The 22,796-nt window shown below is 42.9% G+C and overlaps 1 long non-coding RNA gene across 1 annotated transcript in view; it reads left to right on the top strand.

The window, feature by feature from the left end:
- LOC133261869 (uncharacterized) overlaps positions 1-22,796 on the top strand; it is a 251,842-nt gene that overhangs the window by 227,606 nt on the left and 1,440 nt on the right. The window lies entirely within an intron of this gene.

Here is a 22,796-nt window from a genome sequence, read left to right as displayed (position 1 = left end):
GGGGAATGTGGAGAAATTTTGTGCAGGGAGGATCAAAAATTTCCCCAAACACCTGCGACCTCACTTCCTTCCACTCTACTTTCAAATCCAGAAACAACATACCAAAAACTTTGCCTCTTTCAGGAAAGATAAATGCAACCAGTTATTATCAATATATATATTTCTGTGCTTCTTCAAATTAAGGTTGGAAAATTTCTGGTTCCTGGAGAAAGCTTTAAACATTCTCCCATAGTTGTCAATAGTCAAGGGAAACTCCCTGTAATGAGCATGTACCCCACTACCTCCCCTAAAGATACATATACATGCAAGTATCTGGAACCAAGAATTACACACATAAGCCCAGGCACACAGGTGCACCCGTAGACTTGCACACATACATGGACATTCTTCTCACTGACTTGGGAAGTCCCTCCCCGACAGAGGAAGGATAGAACTCAAGGGCTGTTGGAGCACTGTAAGTTTCTAACACCAGCTGCCATCAAGCACTGGTCCAGACAGGCAGAAGGACCATGTGGCTGAATTTCAGGGTAATTAAGAATGTAAATGGAAGCCCTCAGTGCCACTGGGCACTTAGCAGCATGTGCAAAATTCTCCCAGCAGGTACCCAGGTGGGCACGAGGCCAACAGCCTTCCCACCCCCTGCCACTTTTGGCAAGTGAGGCTGAGCTGCTCTGGGGAACATAAATGCAAGAGCAGTGGTGGCAAGGCGGATTCTCATTAGAGAGCCAACACGTTTTGCTCTCCATGCTGTCGTATTGGTGGCATGCTGTTCTCCCCTTAATCTGTCAGCTCTCCATCACAGTCTGTTGGGGTAGTTCCCTCTATTCCTGGCCAGATTATCTGCACAAATAGTTGAGAGGGAGATTTGGTTGGCAGCAGGGGCCTTCTGATTTCTCATTATCTGACCTAAGCCTGCTGCCGTGGTGGGCAGCTGGTTATTCCAGGTAGGGCGTTATTCTGGGTCTCCTTTACCGTTCATCACTTCTGTCCCTCAATTTCTGATGGGACTTCATGGTCACAGAACCCTTCCCCAGCTTCAGAGAACAGCAGAACTTGGGAGTCAATAATTTTACCTCCTCTTAATGTCCCTTGCTTCTCATCTTAACTCAGAAGCACCTTCAATAAGAATTGATAAATAATGTCACTGATGGTAGGATTTTAGGTTTTGTGGTCACTGGACAAGAGAACAAATTTTGGAAGGCAGTCTTCCCAGAGCTTCTTGTTATTTGTAGGATTCACTTTGATATTTTTGTCCCTTTTTCCACATTCTTAGCATTATCTTGGTCCTCAAGTTTCTGTGGGATAGTTTTTTTTGATAGAAAGTGTGCCTAAGGATCCAGAGCTCATCAAAATAAGAGTTAAAAAATATTACAAGGCCAGCTCTTAGATACATTTCTCTCCAGAAATGAAGATTTGCACATTCATCTGCATATAGGACCCATTCTCCTAGATGTCCTTAGTTACTCACAAGCAAGACCAAACTACCTTGTCTCCCAAGGCCCCTTCTCCTTGAGAACTCCCTACATAAAGCTATTGGAATCACCATCCACCAGGCGGTCCAAGTCAGAAATCCAGACTTCATCATTCATCTGGACTTTGACCTTGACTTCCTAAAATTAATTAACTATTAAGATCCATCTGTTCTATCGCCTTCCCCACATTTCCACCAACACAGTCATTACATCACTCCAAACAACCATCAGGCATAACTTGACTGTCATTGTCATTCTGCACTTATCTTCTAGCATTGGCACAATTTTCAGGAAAAACAGAACGATAATGTGGTGGTTGCTTTATTAGAAGTAAGAGCAGAGTACAAAAGGAGGGAAAAATTCCTTCCAGCTTTGATGGGCATAAGCTTTTGAGAAATACTTTGAGATAGAGATAAAATATTTTCAAAGATAAATACTGGCTAGAAAAGGACACTCGGTGGAAGAAATTACATCAGTAAAAGTGTGGGTATTTTCCAAAATCGGAGTAGTCTAGACTGAATAGTCTTATAGGCTGTGTGTTAGTTTTCTAGGACTGCCATAACAAAGCACCACAGGGACTGGGTGGCTTAAACAATAGAAGTTTATTTTCTTACGATTCTGGTAGCAGCTAGAAGTCCAAGATCAATGTGTATAGGGTTGGTTTCTTATGAGGCCTTTCCCTTTGGCTTGTAGATGGCTGTCTTGTCTCTATTTCTTCACATGGTCTTTCTCTGTAGGTATATGTGACACATACATGATTTATTTATTTATTTATTTATTTTTGTAAGCAGTGAAGCCGATTTGTTTTTCCATCTTGGGAAAAACGGCCCATTTGTTTACTTTTTAGGGTGTACAACTTGATTTGATATACATATACATTGCAAAATGATTACCACAATCAAGTTAATTAACACATCCGTCACCTCACATGATTACCTTTGTGTGTGTGGTAAGAACACTTAAGATCAACCCTCCTAGCAGTTTTAAGTATATAACAGAGTATAATGAACTACAGTCACCATGTTGGAAATTGTACTCCTTGACTAACATCCCCCCACCCCTAGCCCCTGGAAACCACTATTCTACTCTCTGATTCTATGGATATGACTTTTTTAAGATTCAACATGTAAGTGAGATATTGCAATATTTGTTTATCTGTGTCTGGCTTATTTCACTTAGTATGATGTCCTCCAGGTTTATCCATGTTATTGCAAATGACATTATTTCTTCCTATTTATGGCTGAATAATATTCCACCATGTGTATATAGCACATTTTCTTTGCTGAATCCATTGACAAGTTGTTTCTGTATCTTGGCTATTGTGAATAATGCTACAGTGACTGTAGGAATGTAGATACCTTTTTGAAATACTGATTTCATTTTCTTTGGATATATACCCAGAAGTGAGATTGATGAAACATATTGTAGCTCTATTTTTTATTTTTTGAGAAATCTCCATACTGTTTTCCATGGTGGTTGTAACAACTTACATCTCTACCAACAATGTAAAAGTGTTCACTTTCCTCCAGATCCTTGCCAACCTTTGTTATCTCTTGTCTTTTTGCTAATAGCTATCCTAATAGATGTGAACTGATATCTCACTTTGGTTTTGATTTGCATTTCTCTGATAATTAATGATATCAAACACCTTTTCTTATAACTGTTGGCCATCTGTATGTCTTCTTTGGGAAAATGTCTATTCAAGTCTTTTGCCAAACTTTTAATCAGCTTATTTTATTTTAGTTTGTTATCGAGTTGTATGAGTTCATTATATATTTTGGATATTAACTGCTTATCAGATATATGATTTGAAAACATTTTATCCCATTTCATAGATTGCCTCTTTTCATTCTGTTGAATGTTTGCTGTAAAAGCATCTTTTTTAGTATAATGTAGTCCCATTCATTTATTGTTGCTTGTGCCTTTAGTGTTATAGCTAAAAAATCATTGCCAAGATTAATGTTAAGGTTACCCTATGTTTTGTTCTGTGAGGTTTATGGTTTTAGGTCTTCCATTTAAGTCCTTAATCCATTTTGAGTTAATTTTGTGGTATAAAATAGGGTCCAATTTCACTGTTTTACATGTGGCTGTCCAGTTTTCCCAACACCTTTTATTGAAGAGGCTTGTCTTTCCCCATTATATATTCTTGATACTCTCATTAAAAAATAAGTTGACCGTACATGTGTGGCTTTATTTCTGAACTCCCTGTTCTGTTCCATTGGTCTGTGTGTCTGTTCTTATGCCAGTACCATACTGCTTTGATTATTACTGTTTTATAATATACATTGAAATCAAGAAATGTGATGGTCTCCAACTTCGTTCAGCTTTCTCAATATTGCTTAGGCTGTTCAGTTTGTATGTGGTTCCATAGGAATTTTAGGGTTATTTTTTCTATATCTATGAAAAATGCATGGTATTTTTGATAGGGATTGCATTGAATCTGTAGATCACTTTAGGTAGTATAGACATTTTAATAATATTATTTCAGTCCATGAGCATAGGCTATCTTTCCATTTGTATCTTTTTCGATTTCTTTCATCATTGTCTTATAATTTTCAGTGTACAGCTTTCACCTTCTTGGTCAACTTTATTCCTAAGTATTCTATTATTTTTGATGCTATTGTAAATAGAATTGTTTCCTTAATTTTTCTTTTGGACAGTCGATTGTTAGTGTACTTAACTGCTTCATTTTATAAAGACACCAGTCTATTAGGTTAAGGCCCTAATGGCTCTGTTTTTAACTTAATTACCTCTCTTAAGGACCTGATCTCCAAATATGGTCACATTCTGGGAGTTAGGATTTCAACATGAATTTGCAGGGGGAGACAAAATTATCCCATAAAGGGCTGTTATATTTCAGAGTTATGGAGGAACTAGGCTAGAAAGGCAAGTAGAAGTCAAATTGTAAAGAACTTTGAAGTAAGGAATTTGGACATTTTTCTGAACTAATAATCAGTTCAAAAGAGTTTTCAGCAAGGGTGTGCCTTGATCAGATGTACATCTAAGATGACCGACAATAGAGGTCAATAATCCAGACAAAGGAAAAATTTGAAGATATTAACAGGTCAGTCAGGAGTCTGTCGGAGAAGGCAATGGCAACCCACTCCAGTACATGAGGTTGCTAAGAGTCGGACGCGACTGAGCGACTTCACTTTTCACTTTCATGCAATGGAGAAGGAAATGGCAACCCACTCCAGTGTTCTTGCCTGGAGAATCCCAGGGACAGGGGAGCCTGGTGGGCTGCCGTCTCTGGGGTCGCACAGAGTCGGACACGACTGAAGCGACTTAGCAGCAGCAGCAGGAGTCTGTTGTAGTGAGGTGAGGTAAGATGATGAAGGTTAGAGTGAAAACACTGCTTTTGCAGGGCAGCAAAGGATGATAAATTTGAGAGACATTTTGTTCACAGAGTTGAGAGGACCTGAATGGGAAACCTCGAGATCCCAGGTCTCTAGCCTGATTTACCGAGGAGAGTAATGTAATGAATTTAAACCAAGAACACACGTTGAGGCTGAGGTGCTATAGTCTATCCAAGTGAAAACATCCAGGAGGTGTGGCTCCGTCGTCTGGGAGAGGGAACTGAGCTGAAGGTACAATCGATGTCACTGCTGAGATCAGTCTGGGAGTGTGCAATGGCCGAGAAAAAACACACATCTTAAAAAAAGGAACCATGCAGAAATGCAGAACTATGGGGCAGGTGGAAAAGAAGAGAAAGTAGAAAGAAAGGAAAAACAGAAAAAAAATAGAGTTCCAGTTGTCACACAGGAGAGAGTCAACAAAAAGAAATCAGAAAGTCAATCAAAAACAACAGAGTAAGAGAATTTGAAAGAAAGCATTGAAGTTGGGTTACAGAAGAGAAGTTATGGTGGAGGAGTGGAAATAGAAATGGAACTGCAGTAGGTTTGGGGCTTTCCCAGTGGGTCAACAGTAAGGAATCCACCTGCCAATGCAGGAGATACAGGAGGTGCGGGTCTGACCCCTGGGTCAGTAACATCCCCTGGAGGAGGGCCTGACAACCCACTCCAGTATCCTTGCCTGGAGAATCTCATGGACAGAGGAGCCTAGTGGGCTACAGTCCAAGGGGTCACAAAGAGTCAGACACGACTAAAGCGACTGAGCACACAGTAGATTTGAGAGAGAGGGGAAATCTGGTGGTAGGAAGACAGCATTAGAGCATTTCTGGAAGCATGGCTGTGAAGAGAGGAAGGAATTGAGAAGTAGTTGATGGGGGATTATATTGAAATCTTGCCCTCCCAGCCTGGTTTCCATACCCACAGGGTAAGCAACTGCCTGATAGAGAACTTCATCCCACACTTCAGTCAGGACGACAAGCTGTGTGAGCTCCACTTAGTTTGCCACAAGGCTTTCCTTTGTGCCCCCACAGTCAGTGTACATACTTCTGTCTCAGGGTCTCTATGTATACAGTTCTTATTAAAAAGCTTGCCTTCCCATATTACACCATTAATGCCTCAGTGGCAGAAATGGTCTGATTCATCTTTTTACTCCCTGCCTTGTATCTATGTTATCAATATACAAAGAAGAAAGAAAGGGAGGGAGGAATAACAGTGTTAAAACTTGAGCATTTATTCTGGGCCAGGTGCTCTGCAGAGTATCTTTTTTGAATTAATCTTTACATCAACCCTATGAGACGATTATGATTATCTCCATTTTACAGCTGAAGAAACTGAGACATCCATATAACTGACCTGTCCAAAGTCATGTAGTTAGCAAACAGCTGAGTGTGCCCCTGAACTCAGGCATTTAGTATCAAAAAGCCTGTATTCTTAACTGTGCAAAAATCAACTACATTATTTTTAAAATTTGACCTATATAAGTGGCTAACCTGGAAATACTTTGAAATGTTTATTTCCTAAAAGAAAAAAAAACAGCAACCAGAGCTACATTGGATCTGCTGAATTGCATTTCAGTTGCCTTGTGTGGTGCAAAGCAGAGCATATGATCATCCCATCACTCCTGTAGTGTTGCGTTATGTTCAGCTGTCAGGTTTGCTGGTTTCCTAAATCAACCAGTCACAGACCATCACCTAAAATATTTTTCACTGTCAAGTTCTAGAGCATAAAATTAGCCTTTATTGCTTTGACTATTACTGATTTCAAAGGCCAAAGAATGATTGTGTAGCAAAGGTAAACTGAGACTTGACTAGAAGGGATCCCCAGATGAAATAAATTTTTGCTGATGGCTTGCATTTGAGCACTGCTGTGAAGGAATCGTCAGGACCCTAAGATGTTTCCTTAGGGCTGGGAAGGCTGGGCATAAGCATGCTGGTCAGGTGACTCTCTTCACCCTCAGCACGTCTTCCCATGAGCCAGGCCACTTTATTGAGTCTGGGCCCAAGCAGTAGACACAAAGGGAAGTCTTAGCCCAGCCAGCCCTCTGTTAGGGCTTCAGGTGCTGAAATCCTGGGGATCTCCGGGGTGAGAATCAAGGTGTTTCCTGGGAAGCCTCCAAAATAGTCTCTCCCATGGGCTTCCCTGATAGCTCAGTTGGTAAAGAATCCTCCTGCAATCCAGGAGACCCTGGTTCAGTTCCTGGGTTGGGAAGATCCCCTGGAGAAGGGTAGGCTATCCACTCCAGTATTCTTGGGCTTCCCTTGTGGCTCAGCTGGGTAAAGAATCCACCTGCAATGTGGGAGACCTGAGTTTGATCCCTGGGTTGGGAAGATCCCCTGGAGAAGGGAAAGGCTACCCACTCCAGTATTATGGCCTAGAGAATTCCAGAGACTGTATAGTCCATGGGGTCGCAAAGATTTGGACACAGCTGAGCAACTTTCACTTTCATTTTTCATGAATCATACAATGAGGAAGTAAGTTAAGTCAGTGGCTTCTCCTTTAGATGATACGTGTTTTTAGTATAAAGAGACTGCCAGCTCCATTCATAACCTCAAACTTGTATCAGCCATAGTTTGAGATGAAAGAAAAGGTCAGACCATGTTTCAACTTCTCTTCTTTGAAGACACCTAGGCTTTGGTGATCTTTTACTAATTATCACTGCCCTCATCACCCAGGCCTCAGATGGGTTTCTGTACTACAGCCGTCACAGTGGGTTTAGTGAAAAATCTCAAGGTAAGGATACCCTTTGGATGACGGAGTGGAGAATGCAAAGCTGGCCTGCTCCTCAGCAAGTGGATAATTTCCTGAATGAGGACCATGTCTTGTTGAAGGCTATCTGTGAAGCCTCATGTCCTGTACCATGCCCCGCCCCCCCCCCTGCCCCCCGCCCCTACCAACAGTCCCTCTTTGACTTGGATACTACTTTAATCCTTCACTTTACAGATAAGAAAACTATAGCTTCGCAAGATTAACTGTCCTTACAGGATGGATTGTGTCCTCCCCCCAAAATATGGTGAAGTCTTAACCCACAATACCTGTGCATCTGACCTTATTTGGAATTAGGGTCTTTGGAGATGTAGCCAAGTTCAGATGAGGTCGTTAAGGTGGGCCCTAATCCAAGATCACACCAGTCAATCCTAAAAGAAATCAACCTTGAATACTCATTGAAAGGACTGATGCTGAAGCTCCAATACTTTGGCCACCTGATGTGAAGAGCCAACTTATTAGAAAAGATCCTAATACTGGGAAAGACTGAAGGTAGGAGAAAGGGGAGACAAGGGATGAGATGGTTGGATGGCATCACCAACTCAATGGACATGAGTTGAGCAAACTCCAGGAGATGGTGAAGGACAGGGAGGCCTGGCATGCTGCAGTCAATGGGATCACAGTCGGACATGACTTAGCGACTGAACAACAACAAATTCGAACACAGAGACAGACATGCACAGAAAGGAGACAATGTGGAGACACAGAGGGAGAAGATGGCCCTGTGACAATGCAGGCAGAGACTGGACTGGTACCCCTACAAGTCAAGAAATACCAGGGGTTACAAATACCAGGAGCTAGGAGAGACAAGAAGGAATCTCCTCCCAGATCCTTCTGAGGGAGCCTGGCCTTGCTGACACCTTGACTTTGGACTTCAAGCCTCCAGACCTGTGAGACAATAAATTTCAGTGGTTTTTAGCTATTCTAGTTTATGGTCCTTTGTTACAGAAAGCCTAGAAACCTAATATCACAGAATTAGTCACCTCCAGAATCAGATTTGATTCTGATTCAGAATCATGAATCAGAATCAAGATTCACCTCCAGAATCATGTCTGTCTGGTCCCAATGCCAATGGACTAGGGCAGCATCAAGTATGAACAATCAATTCCACCTCTTTTATAGAGAAAGTACCCTTGAAGTCTGCTTCCGAGGATGAGGATGAATTTGTTAGATGAGGAAGGGAAGAAAGAGAAATTCAAGAGCACAAAAGACATGAAAAGAGGATGCTGTGCTTTGAGAATAAACATGACTGTTGCATGGGGTGGAGGAGCTGTGTATGGCCAGGAAGTGTGATGGTGAGAAACACCTCCATCTTCTGGGAAAGCCCTGGATACACACTTGCAGGTGGGCTTCCACATTAGAGGAGTATCCAAAATGATGGGATGGCTACAGTCTGTGCCCAAATCTGCTGCCCTGCAATTGGATGTTAGAGCTTTCATGGTTATAAATCTTTCTAGCATGGTCAATGCTAGACTTAGCCAGGGTGAGCTGGAAGATTCCATCAGCAAAGGAATCTACCAGATAAGGAACGTTTTCCTTCCTTGTCACTAAGCACTGTCTCTTAATTAAGTTGTCTTCCACACACCGGATCAGACAGAAATTCCAAGAAGTCCTTTTCCAGGAAAATGCTTATTTCTGTTCTCATCTCTTCCACAGCCACCTCCTTCCCTTTCTCCACCCCTCACCTCTGGCAACATCTCTCTTAGTAATGGGCTAGTGCCTGGAGGTAAATAAGCCAAGGGACTAGGGAGAGAGCCCCTTTTATCTCAACACTGATGTAGGTGTGTGTGCCCGGAAGGACATGGCCCCAACCCCAGGCAGGTGCAGAGACAGTGCTCAGAGCATGAATCACAGACGTGATCGAGCCAAGCTTTGTGATAAGTGCAGTGAATCCTTTAATCTTGCAGAGAGAGGAGGTCACATGCTAGTTATTAGTGGTAGCACTATGGCACCTCTGGATTCCAGGCTTTGCCTTGTTTCTACCAATAAAGACTCTTTTATTGAACACTGTACCTTGGGCTGTGTAGGCAGTGGCCAGTGGTACTAGGACATCTTTAAATGAATAAGAGGAAGAGAGTAAGACCTCATAGCCATTTTTCTTATTTTCTTATTTTTATTTTTTGGCCACACCATGTGGCATGTGGGATCTTAGTTCCCCAAACCAGTACCACCTGCCTTGGAAGCACAGAGTGTCAACCACTGAACAGCCAGAGAAGTCCCCTCATAGCCATTTATAACCTCTATTCCTCATTCCCTGCCTCATACCCAGGCGATCTCAAAGGGCTATCCATCCTTTCTTGTTTTCTCCTGCCTCTCTCTTTCTATCCATTTCCAGAGTGTAGGTGACACTCACCTCCTCATTTTTACAGTCACAGCTCCTGCATCACCTCTCTTGCACACACGCCCCTGCCTTTCCCACCTCCCCTCCCACCCTGCACCAGCAGACTCTGGCACTTCCTCCCCACTGTTTCAGCCGCACAGCATCAAATCAGCTATCAGGAGATTTATCACACTGTGCTGTAATTATGTATTTACTTTCCTCAATGGTGGTCTAACAAGCCACCTCAAAACTCAGTGGCTTGAAACAACAATTTTTTATTATCATTCTCGGTCACACAGTTCCGGGGTTTCACTGGGCTCAGCTATGTCGTTGCCATTGGGGCTCTCCACAACCACTGTCAGAGTAGGGACATCAGTAGTATTCAGGGCTGGGATTGGGATTGTCTCCAAGGCTTTGTTATACACGGGGCTGATGCCAAGGCTGAAAAACTCCCAACAGCTGGGGCCCTTTGGGCAGGTCTCCATCTCTCTTCGGTCTAGCCTCATGGTCTGTCCTTCATGGCAGCTTTGGAGTAGTCACACACCTTACCTGGCTACTCAGGACTCCCAGAGGATTGTCCCAGAGACAGCGAACTAGGCAAAAAGTGTGATTACCTTTTATCACCTAGCCTCGTCTCACTGTGCCACTTTTGCCATGGTCCTAGGCCACCCATATGCAGAGGAAAGGGAATAGAATCCATCTCTCAACCCCACAGAGGATTATCAAATCACAATATAAGAAGAGCACGTAGGATGAGACACATCCATTCACGTGGCCATCTTTAGAAAATACAGCCTACCACAGTTATAAACCCAGGACTTGGCAAAATGCCTGGCATTTAATGTTTTCTCTCTAAATATAAATGGCCGATTGAATGGATGACCCTTATCCCACCCCCACCCCCCGTTAGACCTTATTATCTTATGCCCAGCTCTATTCTTGCCTTTCTCTTTAGCCCTTCCTACATTCAATTTATCCTTTACCCTACTTTCTGAAGAACTGTCTTTTAAATCCTGCATGTCTCATTTTCAAAGGTTCTGGTAGCTCTCAGTTGCTTATGGCAGTATGATGATATTGTCTTAGCTTGTGATTCTGTAGTGTTTCTGTGCAAATGGTACAGAGATACATACCCATATACATATTTCAATTTATCTCTGGACTGAAAGAACAATATGTCTGGCATGTGTATGTGTTACTGTCTTCCAAATGTGCACCGTCTGTTATCTGTAGAAATTGTCCTGAGTTCGGGGTTATTGTTGTTGTTCAGTCACTCAGTCATGTCAACTTTTTGCCACTCCATGGTCTGTAGCACACCAGGCTTCCCTGTCCTTCACCATCTCCTGGAGCTTGCTCAAACTCATGTCCATTATGGTCAGTGATGCCATCCAGTCATCTCATCCTCTGTCACCCCCATCTCCTCCTGCCTTCAATCTTTCCCAGCATCAGGGTCTTTTCCAACGAGTGGCATCAGGTGGCCAAAGTATTGGAGCTTCAGCATCAGTCCTTCCAATGAATACTCAGGACTGATTTTCTTTAGGATTGACTGGTTTGATCTCCTTGCAGTTCAAGGGATTCTCAAAGTTTTCTCCAACACCACAGTTCAAAAGTGTCAATTCTTCAGTGCTCAGCTTTCTCAACTCTCACATTTGTACTTGACTACTGGAAAAACCATATCTTTGACTGTATGGACCTTTGTCGGCAAAGTAATGTCTTCTACTTTTTAATATGCTATGTTTGTCATAGCTTTTCTTCCAAAGAGGAAGCATCTCTTAATTTCATGGTATCATAGTGATGGATTAAAACATCATGTTTAATTCTGCTCCCTCCTGTAGTCCCACAAAAACAATAGCAGAAGGCTAGAAAGGGCACACGTTCTTATAAGACTGGACTGAAAAGAGATAAAACATCAAATTTTTGGATAGAAAGCCAACAGAGAGCAATAACTGACTCAGGATTTGCAGTGTTGAAGCTGCTTTGCACCAAAAAACTTGATTAGGGCTTAGGAGTTGGAAATTCCAAATGCCTCTGAAATTGCGGAAGAAGGTGGTGTTGAACAATTAAAATGAGTGAAAAGTCTACATAAGAAGTAGACTAAAGGTAGAAGATTAAATGCTTATTTTCTTGGAGAGGATGAACCAGGATGACTGTGGACACAGAAGAGCAGGCAAGTTGATTATGTGATGTGTGGTAAAAAGAGGGGATATAATAGAGACCTACACATGGAACAGTGAGATATCTGGGCACCTTTTCCTACTAGGCTAACTAGGTTAAATGTTAACAGATAAGTTTTGACCCATGTACCCATTACTCAAACCAGTCAAGAAATGGGTGGAGTAGAAGGTGTACCCAGATGATTAAGGGGAAATGTCAGAGAGCAGGATCTAGAAAGCATCAGGTCCTGATTGGCACAGAGACCCAGAGGGCTACAAAAATGTGTCCCAGAAAAACATGAAACAGCGAGTGTCTGGTATGTTTTAACAAAGTTCTGATAAAAGACTTAGCCCTTAAGTAAAGCCTGAGGGTAAGTTTTCAAGCACATTGAAAATAAGTTTTAAAAAGAATAAAATAGTACAGTTGTTAATTCCAGGGCGGAAATGTTGTAATCCCAGTATACTACATGGATCAGCCATAAATGAAATGTACATAGTCATCGTTGTAAATTTTAAAAATTAAGTTTAGAAAAATAAAAAGAGAAAGAGAAGGAAGGGAAGGAATGGGGGGGAAAGGAGGACGAAAAAGAAATCCTTTTTAAGTGTTACTTACATTAAAAAGTTTTGGAAGCTCTTGCCTATGAGATCAAATCTAAATCCTTCTGCATGAAATTTAATGTCTTTCAGAATTGTATGTGTGTGTATGAGTTGCTCAGTCATGTCCAACTATTTGTGACCCCATGGACTGTAGCCTGCCAGGCTCCTCTGTCCATGAAATTCTCTGGGCAAGAATACTGGAGTGGGTTGCCATTCTGCTTCATGCTAACTCACTATTGATCAATAATACCTGATATTTTCATACTCTATGCCATGCTCATCTTTTCCCTCCTAACCTGGCATTTTCCCTCTTACCTACCTTCTGCAAATCTTATCCATCTTCTAACATCACTTATACCCTTACCACCTCCGTAAAGCCTTTCTTGACCATCCCCAAAGAGGGATCTTTCCCGTCTCTGTTACTGGCTGGATCCAGTTAGTTAATTGGGCTCTCTGCACTTCAGCTTTCAAAGCATTATGTTCTATGAAAGGGGCTTGCAAGTTCCTCAAGGACATATTCTCCCACAGTGGCTCATGCGGTGCTACAGATCTGTTTACATGGTAAGAACAGTAACATTTTTTGAACAAATTAATAATTAAGCTACTCCTCCTCCTGTCTCTGTCATGCTAGGCTTTTGTTGTTCCTTCCGCTGAGCATCAGGGATTTGTTGTAACTTTCCATTGATCTCTGCTTGTGTTGCTGGGCTGTGGCTACTGACTCAGTCATTGCTTGGATGCCCTGCCCCCTCCACGGTCAGAGCCCAGAAGGTGAGGAAGGTTTGGATGCAGATGGAGTAACCACACCATGATGCTTTAGTGGTGTTTATACTGCTCTGGAACATTTGTTCCTACCAAAGCCGAGTGGGACCAGAAGTGGCAGGTGCAGAGCTGTGGCTAAATTCTTAATTCCATTTAAGGGAAATAAGAGGAAAAGCAACAGGATTATCAACTCTTTCAAAGTGATTTGGTCTCATACAGACCTTTTCCAGTTAGATCCCAGGCATATTCTTGCCCAGAGACCTCACACTAGCAGCACCCACCTTTTCTAAGACCATCTGCTTGGCCCCCTGAGTATGTCATCTATCCACCCACTTTTTGTATTCCTTGGTGCTGAGATCCCCCTGAGCCTGTCCCTGTAGCCAACACACTCCATCTCTGATTCTACTTGTCAGATTCAGTCCTCTGAAGAGCAAGCAGACAATGAGGGTGACAGTTCAGTTCAGTCGCTCGTCGTGTCCGACTCTTTGTGACCCCATGAATCGCAGCACGCCAGGCCTCCCTGTCCATCACCATCACCCAGAGTTCACTCAGACTCACATCCATCGAGTCAGCGATGCCATCCAGCCATCTCATCCTCTGTCGTCCCCTTCTCCTCCTGCCCCCAATCCCTCCCAGCATCAGGGTCTTTTCCAATGAGTCAACTCTTCGCATGAGGTGGCCAAAGTACTGGAGTTTCAGCTTTAGCATCATTCCTTCCGAAGAAATCCCAGGGCTGATCGCCTTCAGAATGGACTGGTTGGATCTCCTTGCAGTCCAAGGGACTCTCAAGAGTCTTCTCCAACACCACAGTTCAAAAGCATCAATTTTTCGGTGCTCAGCCTTCTTCACAGTCCAACTCTCACATCCATACATGACCACAGGAAAAACCATAGCCTTGACTAGATGGACCTTTGTTGGCAAAGTAATGTCTCTGCTTTTGAATATGCTATCTAGGTTGGTCACAACTTTTCTTCCAAGGAGTAAGTGTCTTTTAATTTCATGGCTGCAGTCACCGTCTGCAGTGATTTTGGAGCCTAAAAAAAATAAAGTCTGACACTGTTTCCACTGTTTCCCCATCTATTTGCTGTGAAGTGATGGGACCGGATGCCATGATCTTCATTTTCTGAATGTTGAGTTTTAAGCCAACTTTTTCACTCTCCTCTTTCACCTTTATCAAGAGGCTTTTTAGTTCTTCTTCACTTTCTGCCATAAGGGTGGTGTCATCTACATATTGATATTTCTCAGTTTCCCTTAAAGGAAAAGCGGTATAAATAAGTAAGTATTACTTGCCTGTTAAGTAAGTAAGTGTTAATAGCTCAGTTGTGTCCAACTCTTTGCAACCCCATGGACTGTAGCCTGCCAGGCTCCCCTGTCCTAGGAATTCTCCAGGCAAGAATACTGGAGTGGGTTACCATTCCCTTCTCCAGGAGATCTTCCTGACCCAGGGATATTGAACCTGGGTCTCCCACATTAAGGCAGATTCTTTGCTGTTTGAGCCACCAGGGTCTAAAATGCCTATTCTGTGGCCACAGATTCTTGTTTCTGGGTCACAGTTCACTGAGTCCTAGAATCTTAGAATTGAAAGAGACCCTCACGGCCACCCGGATAGTCTCCATAGTCTGCTGCATCTGATGACAAATCCCTTCAGCTTGTCTGACTTGTGCATTGCACCACTCCTGCTCACATTCTGCCATCGAGAGGAGGGACCTCCCTCAGCAAGTCATTGACGAGAGACCTAGAGACAGGACAGGAAGATCTGTGGGCAGATGGGTGATTGAAGGGTTTGCCTTAAATGTGATAGTTCTTTATTTGGGGTTGGCCAAAATGTTCATTCAGGAACATCTTATGGAAAAACCTGAACAACATTTTTGGGCGACTGCAGTATTTTATAATCACAAACCCCCAAGAGAATATGAAGCAAGATTTTAGGTCATCTCCTCCAGAAAAGGGCACAGAAACATGATATTTTGAACATAATTTTAACAGGTTCAAAGACTCCTCAAACCCATCTGCAGAAGCCAAGTTAAGAATTCCTAACTTAATGTTGTTTTTGAGAACCAAGCAAATGATCTTGATCCATGGACTAACATGTTTGTGTGTTAAGTCACTTCAGTTGTGTCTAACTCTGTGTGACCCTTGGACTGCAGCCTGCCAGGCTCCTCTGTCCGTGGCATTCTCCAGTCCAGAATGCTGAAGTCATTTGCTGTGCTGTCCTCCAGTGGATCTTCCTGACCAAGGAATCGAACCTGCATTCCTTGTGTCTCCTGTGTAACAGGCAGGTTCTTTACCACTAGCACCACGTGAAGTGAAAGTTGTTCCGTCGTGTCCGACTCTTTACGACCCCACGGACTATACAGTCCATGGAATTCTCTAGGCCAGAGTACTGGGGTGGGTAGCTATTCCCTTCTCCAGGGGATCTTCCCAACCCAGGGATTGAACCCAGGTCTCCTGCATTGCAAGCGGATTCTTTATTAGCTGAGCCACCAGGGAAGGCTACCCGCTCTAGTATTGTGACCTGGAGAATTCCATGGAGTCGCAAAGAGTCAGACACGACTAAGTGACTTTCACTGGAGCAAACTAGCACCACCTAACAATAATTAAATAAGCCTGACCTGAGAGGGGCAGGGGTCAAACCTTGGAAACTAAACATTTATCATAAGTTGTATCACTTCCTATCACTCGCATCACCCACCTGGACCAACTGTATCTCAGAGACACTAAGAAGGTTAAAGAAAAAAAGAAAAAGAGGCAGCCTTGCAAGTTATTTTGTGGGGCTGTGTCTTTCCTTGATATACCTGCCACACTGTGTGGTGAAATGAGACATTCTTCACCGTTGTGGGTTGGCAACTCCTAAGTTGCTGAAGGTTCATGATTCTCTGGGCTCAGAGCTCACACATGTTGCACCTTTCAAAAGCTTCGTTTCCCTTTTGTTTGAAGTTTTTCCCAATGACTGAATTAAATATATTCTCTGTTGGCAGGAATGAGACAATTGGGAAAGGTTTTTGTACATTCTTACTCACAATGGTTAGATAGCATCACCGACTCAATGGACACGAATCTGAGCAAACTGCAGGAGATAGTACAGCATGGGGAGCCTGGTATGCTGCAGTCCATGGGGTTGCAAAGAGTTGGGCACAACTTAGCAACTGAACAACAACTCTTAAAACCAATATTGTTTGCTGATTATTGGAAGCCTTATGGTGGCAGCTGCAAAGCAAAACCCCCAGGTAAGTGCTCCCTGTAAGAACAACCTTGAGAAAGTCAGGTGGCATATTCCATCATATATTTGGGCTGTGAAAGCTCTCTTGGGCTTCCCAGGAGGCACAGTGGTAAAGAATCCACCTACCAATGCAGGAGACGCAGGAGACGGGGTTTGATCCCTGGGTTGGGAAGATTCCCTGGAGGAGGAAATGGCAACTGGCTCCAGCATTCTTGCCTGAGAAATCCCATGGACAGAGGAGCTTGGCAGGTTATAGTCCACAGGGTCACCAAGAGTCAGACATGACTGAGCACACCCACAAGCTTTCTTAAGTGTCAGGATGTTACTCCTGGGAACACGTGCTTTCCACAGAACTCCATGGACAGAGTCAGTCCCACACTGACCCCTCCCCATATGAAACAATGTTGACTACTGGACCAGATGTTTGCAAAGGGGAGAGGTGTTGGGATGATTATCAGGGTCTAGTCTATGAGTCACTTCTTACCAGCCCTGAAAAGAAGTGTTCTATTATGCAAGGTGAGAGGAGACAAGAAGCAGATCTTTTTTCTCAATAGTAACTCCTTGGTCTGAAAGGAACTAATCCATTCTTCTGCCTCCAGGCAACACAGCATTCAGATTAGGTTTTTGTTCTTTTTTCCCCCCTGCATTTCCAAAGGACATTCCAGCCTTCCTTAACCTTGCATTCCAGAGCTTCACAGAGCCTGTACTCAGGAAATACTTCCTCAGGTTTAACTTAAATCCTTCTCCCTGCAACAGGAGACCACTGCTGTCCTCTGAGGATTCAGAGAACAGCTGCCTGGCCCCTTGCCAGTCCCACCATCCCACGTTCCCATTGTTCCGGGGAGGAAACAGCTCTGGGCATGTGTTGATTGGCTCCCTACCACCCAGTGGGAACCCAGGCATGAACCCCAGGCTCCTCTGAGGGGTTACTTTGCATACTTGGGGCACTGTTCTCCCAGGACTCTAAAATGATCACAAATGACTTATCAGCCTCTGCAAACAAAAGTCTCTGCAGGGGCTTTGAGAGATGACATAAAAGAATGCTTTGCATCTTTATGGTGCTTTACCTAACGTTTGCGCACAGGCAAGTTCCACTCTAGGTATAATAACCGTCATTTTAAAGATAAGGAAATGGCTGGACCAACACTGGCACAGATTAGAACAGGGGAAACCAGGAGCTGGACCTGAAATCATGATGCATCAACACTCCACGGCACCAGTGGTGCTTCCTGGCAAGAAAATAAAGCCCTGGTTCACTGACCATATATTTCTTATCTTTGCAATTCTTAGTCTAAGGAAAAGAGAGGCAAATATGCTGCAAGAAGGGGGACCCCTTCCAGGGCCCAAGAGTGGGCTCTTGTCTAACACCTGGAAGTGAATTGTTAAGAGGAGACACACGTGCTGACAAAGCAAGAGACTGTTGGGAATGGGTAGCTGGGTGGAGAGCAGGCAGGTGAGGGAACCCAGGAGAATGATTCTGCCACGTGGCTCGCAGTCTCAGGTTTTATGGTGATGGGGTTAGTTTCTGTGTTGTCTCTGACCAATCGTTCTGACTCAGGGTCCTTCCTGGTGGCATGTGCATTGCTCAGCTAAGATGGATTCCAGTGCAAAGGATTCTGGGAGGTTGATAGGATGTGCGGGCTGGCATCTCTCTTCTCTTTAATACTTTATTTCTTGTTGGTTGTGCTGGGTCTTTGTTGCTGCAAGCAGGCTTTCTCTAGTCGTGGTGAGTTGTGGGGCTATTCTTTGTTGTGGCCCAAGGGCTTCTCATTGTGCTGGCTTCTCTTGTTGTGGAGCCTGGGCTCTAGAGCACTTGGGTTTCAGTAGCTGTGGCTCTTGGGCTCTAAAGCGTGGGCTTAGTAGTTGCAGCAAGTGGACTTCAGTTGCCCCATGTTATGTGGAATCTTCCCGAACCAGGGATCGAACCCATGTCCCCTGAATTGGCAGGAGGATTCCTATCCATTGTATCACCAGGGAAGTCCTCTCTCCTTTTGGCCTTTCCCAAATTCTTCTGGTTGGTGACAACTTGTTAATTCCTCGTTCCTTACCAGGACCTCCTGTTGTTAAGATAGCTCATACAAGTGGCTGCCCTCTTGTCTGGCCAGGGCAGGCAGTTTCGGTCAGTGTTTTCCCTAACAGATATGCAAGGAAATGGCCGTGAAGACTCACTGAAAACTGTGAACATATGGAAAGGCTTTCTTCAGTCACGAGAATTGTGGAATTGGTGGTGGAGTAGGAAGCAGGAAACTGACCCCACATCCCAGGGTGAGCAGAGGGGCTGTGGAGGTAGATAGATCTGATTTCCAGCTTCAGCTCCATACGTGCAGTGTGACACAGACAGGTTTCACTCAGCTCTGAGCTTCTGCAGCATTATGTATGAAATCAGAATAATCATACCATTTCCACAGGGTTATTTTGAGGAGTAAAGGAAATAATATAAAGTGCTTAGCGCAGGGTCTGACAGGAAGTGCTAAAGAAATGTTATTTATTTTGTAGAGTAAATTGAGCAATGAGATTGAATGAAGTTAAATTAGGAAAGGTTTCATGGAGGGAATAAGAGTGGGGTCAGAATTTGGAGAAGGAAATGTCAACACACTCCAGTATTCTTGCCTGGAGAATCCCATGGACGGAGGAGCCTGGTGGGCTACAGTCCGTGGGGTTGCAAAGAGTCGGACACGGCTGAGCGACTTAACTAACTAACTTTCAGAATTTGAAAGCAGGATTGGGGCTTGGTGAACAAGATTAGAGAGAGGGCATTATTTCTTTGCCCTCAGCTTCCCAAAGGCACAGAAATGTCAGTCTTTGAATGTGGATGCCCAAACTGCCTGTCTCCATGGACTTTACCATTTTTAAACACACTGAGGCATGGTAAAATAGCAGAATGTCATCAGAGAGGCTGTGGATGGATGGCTTATAGGAGACATGGGGAGACACCAGCATTAAAGCAAAGTCTATCCCAGAATGAAGAATAACTTCAGTATAACTCCATTAAAAATTGAATGTGCTGTAATGTTGAGCTATTCTTAGTGTGGATAACTGCTTAAAAGGTTAAGTTTAATGGCTTGGCTTGCTTGCCATAGATCTGCTGCTTCTGATATAGATGAGAGAGATGACCTCTCCAACACTCTACAAATTATTGGAAATAGGGAGATTGCAATTCTTGGAACTTTCCTATTGATTGGTTAAGTAAATCATCTGCTAAATAGAAATCTAATTTGAAAAGTATACATTTAATAGAATTAATAAGTGAACTGATTAGGCAGAATGTTAGAAGGAACCCCAAAATGCCTTCATTGATTGGAAAAGTATCAACTGGCCCCAATGAGAAAGGATCCAGGAGGCTTCTTTACCACTAGCGCCACCTGGGAAGCCCCAAGATAAGAATTACTAGGCTCATTTTACAAAGGATTCAGCCTAGTGGCATGCGCTTCCCAGGTGGCGCTAGTGGTAAAGAATCCACCTCCAAGTGTAGGAGACACAAGTTCAGTCCCTGGATGGGGAAGATCCCCTGGAGGAGGAAATGGAAACTCACTCCAGTATTCTTGCTGGGAGAATCCCATGGACAGAGGAACCTGGTGGGTTACAGTCCATGAGGTTGCAAATGTTGGACATGACTGAGCATCTGAGCAGCAGCAGCCAAGGAGTATAGCTGATTTTAACCCAGCTCTGACTGACTCCAAAGTCTGACTCCATGGTCTTTCCACCTCACAGGTTTGCCTCAAGAAAATGGAATATTATTTAATTTTACTGAGCGATTATACTCTATGTATGGGACTGGAATAAGCTAGGGCTGCAAAGTTGTATCCAGATCATGAAGAGTGTGGAATCACTGAGTGTAATGTTAAAAGATGAATAGGCAATGGGCAAAGAGGGTTTTAGAGTGGGGTGAGAGTGCAGAATAATCAGAATTTTCTTTTCTAATTTTAAGACTATAATTCAATATAGGAGAGAGTAGAAGATATGAAAAGCAAACAGGAGGAGACAAGGCCTAGTTCTAGCAAGTTAGTAATAAAAGTTGTTTTGTTTAATTCAATTTTATTTTTTATACAATTTTAAGAGATCGGAATACCAGACCACCTCACTTGCCTCTTGAGAAATCTATATGCAGGTCAGGAAGCAACAGTTAGAACTGGACATGGAACAACAGACTGGTTCCAAATAGGAAAAGGAGTATGTCAAGGCTGTATATTGTCACCCTGCTTATTTAACTTATATGCAGAGTACATCATGAGAAATGCTGGGCTGCATGAAGCACAAGCTGGAATCAAGATTGCTAGGGGAAATATCAATAACCTCAGATATGCAGATGACACCACCCTTATGGCAGAAAGTGAAGAAGAACTAAAGAGCCTCTTGATGAAAGTGGAAGAGGAGAGTGAAAAAGTTGGCTTAAAGCTCAACGTTCAGAAAACTAAGATCATGGCATCCGGTCCCATCACTTTATGGGAAATAGATGGGGAAACAGTGGAAATAGTGGCTGACTTTATTTTGGGGGGCTCTAAAATCGCTGCAGATGGTGATTGCAGCCATGAAATGAAAAGACACTTCCTCCTTTGAAGGAAAGTTATGACCAGCCTAGAAAGCATATTAAAAAGCAGAGATATTACTCTGCCAACAAAGGTACATCTAGTTAAGACTATGGTTTTTCCAGTAGTCATGTATGGATGTGAGAGTTGGACTATAAAGAAAGCTGAGTGCAGAAGAATTGATGCTTTCGAACTGTGGTGTTGGAGAAGACTCTTGAGAGTCCCTTGGACTGCAAGGAGATCCAACCAGTCCATCCTAAAGGAGATCAGTCCTGGGTGTTCATTGGAAGGAATGATGTTGAAGCTGAAATTCCAATACTTTGGCCACCTGATGCGAAGAGCTGACTCATTTGAAAAGACCCTGATGCTGGGAAAGTTTGAGGGTGGGAGGAGAAGGGGATGACAGAGGATGAGATGGTTGAATGGCATTACTACTAGTTTGTTCTCTATATCTCTTGAGTCGCTTCTTTTTTGTTATTTTCACTAGTTTGTTGTACTTCTTAGATTCTACATATAAGTGATCTCATACAATATCAGTCTTTCTCTCTCTATGACTTGTTTCACTAAGTGTAATGCCCTCCAAGTTATCCCTTTTGCTGCAAATGGCAAAATTTTGTTCCTTTTTATGAATGAGTAGTATTCTGCTGTATGATTGTCCATATGGGTGTGTGTATGTATATATATTTTTTCCCTATCAATTCATCTGTTGATGATGAATGTTGGTGGACACTAAGATTGCTTCTATATGTTGGCGATTGTAAATAATGCTGCAATGAACACTGAGGTGCATGTATCTTTTCAAATTAGTATTTTTGTTTTTTTGTTTGTTTGGGGGTATATACTCAGGAGTGGAATTGCTGAGTCATATGGTAGTTCTGGTTTTAGCTTTATGAGAAATCTCCATGCTGTTTTCCACAATGGCTGCACCAATTTACATTCCCACCAACAGTGTACAAGGGCTCCTTTTCCCCCACATCTTTGGAACCATTTGTCGTTTGTCTTCTTTTTGATGATAGCCATGCTGATAGCTGTGAGGTGATATCTCATTGTGGTTTTGATTTGCGTTTTCTTGATGATTAGTGATGTTGAGCATCTTTTCCTGTACCTGTTGGTTATTTGCATTTCTTCTTTGGCAAAATGTCTATTCAGATCTGTCCATTTGCAATTAAGTTGTGTGTTTATTTGATGTTTAGTTGTATGAGCTGTTTACATATGTTGGATATTAATCCCTTATCAGTCATATCATTAGCAAATATTTTCTCCCATTCAGTAGGTTGTCTTTTCACTTTGTCAATGGTTTCCTTTGCTGTGCAGAAGGTTTTAAGTTTAATTAGGTCTCATTTGTTAATTTTCACTTTTAAATTCTTACTTTGGAGATGGATCCAAAAAAATATTGCTGTGATTTATGTCAAAAATTGTCCAGCCTATGTTTTCCTCTAGTTTTATGGTATATGGTCTTACATTTAGGTCTTTAATCAATTTTTGGTTTATTTTTTTATAAGGTGTTATAAAATGTTAGTATTAAAAATGTGAACCAAGATGGTAATGAAAAGACCTGCAAAAAAGGGGCACATTCTATTTTCCAAAAATAGCCATAACAATATTTCCCATCCCACATGTTCTTCCAGTAACTTATCAT

The sequence above is a fragment of the Bos javanicus genome, chromosome 15 (assembly GCF_032452875.1).
Source record: "Bos javanicus breed banteng chromosome 15, ARS-OSU_banteng_1.0, whole genome shotgun sequence".
In the NCBI taxonomy this organism is placed as follows: domain Eukaryota; kingdom Metazoa; phylum Chordata; class Mammalia; order Artiodactyla; family Bovidae; genus Bos; species Bos javanicus.
The sequence above is the reverse complement of the archived record's forward strand: the minus strand, read 5'-3'. Positions and strand labels throughout refer to the sequence as shown.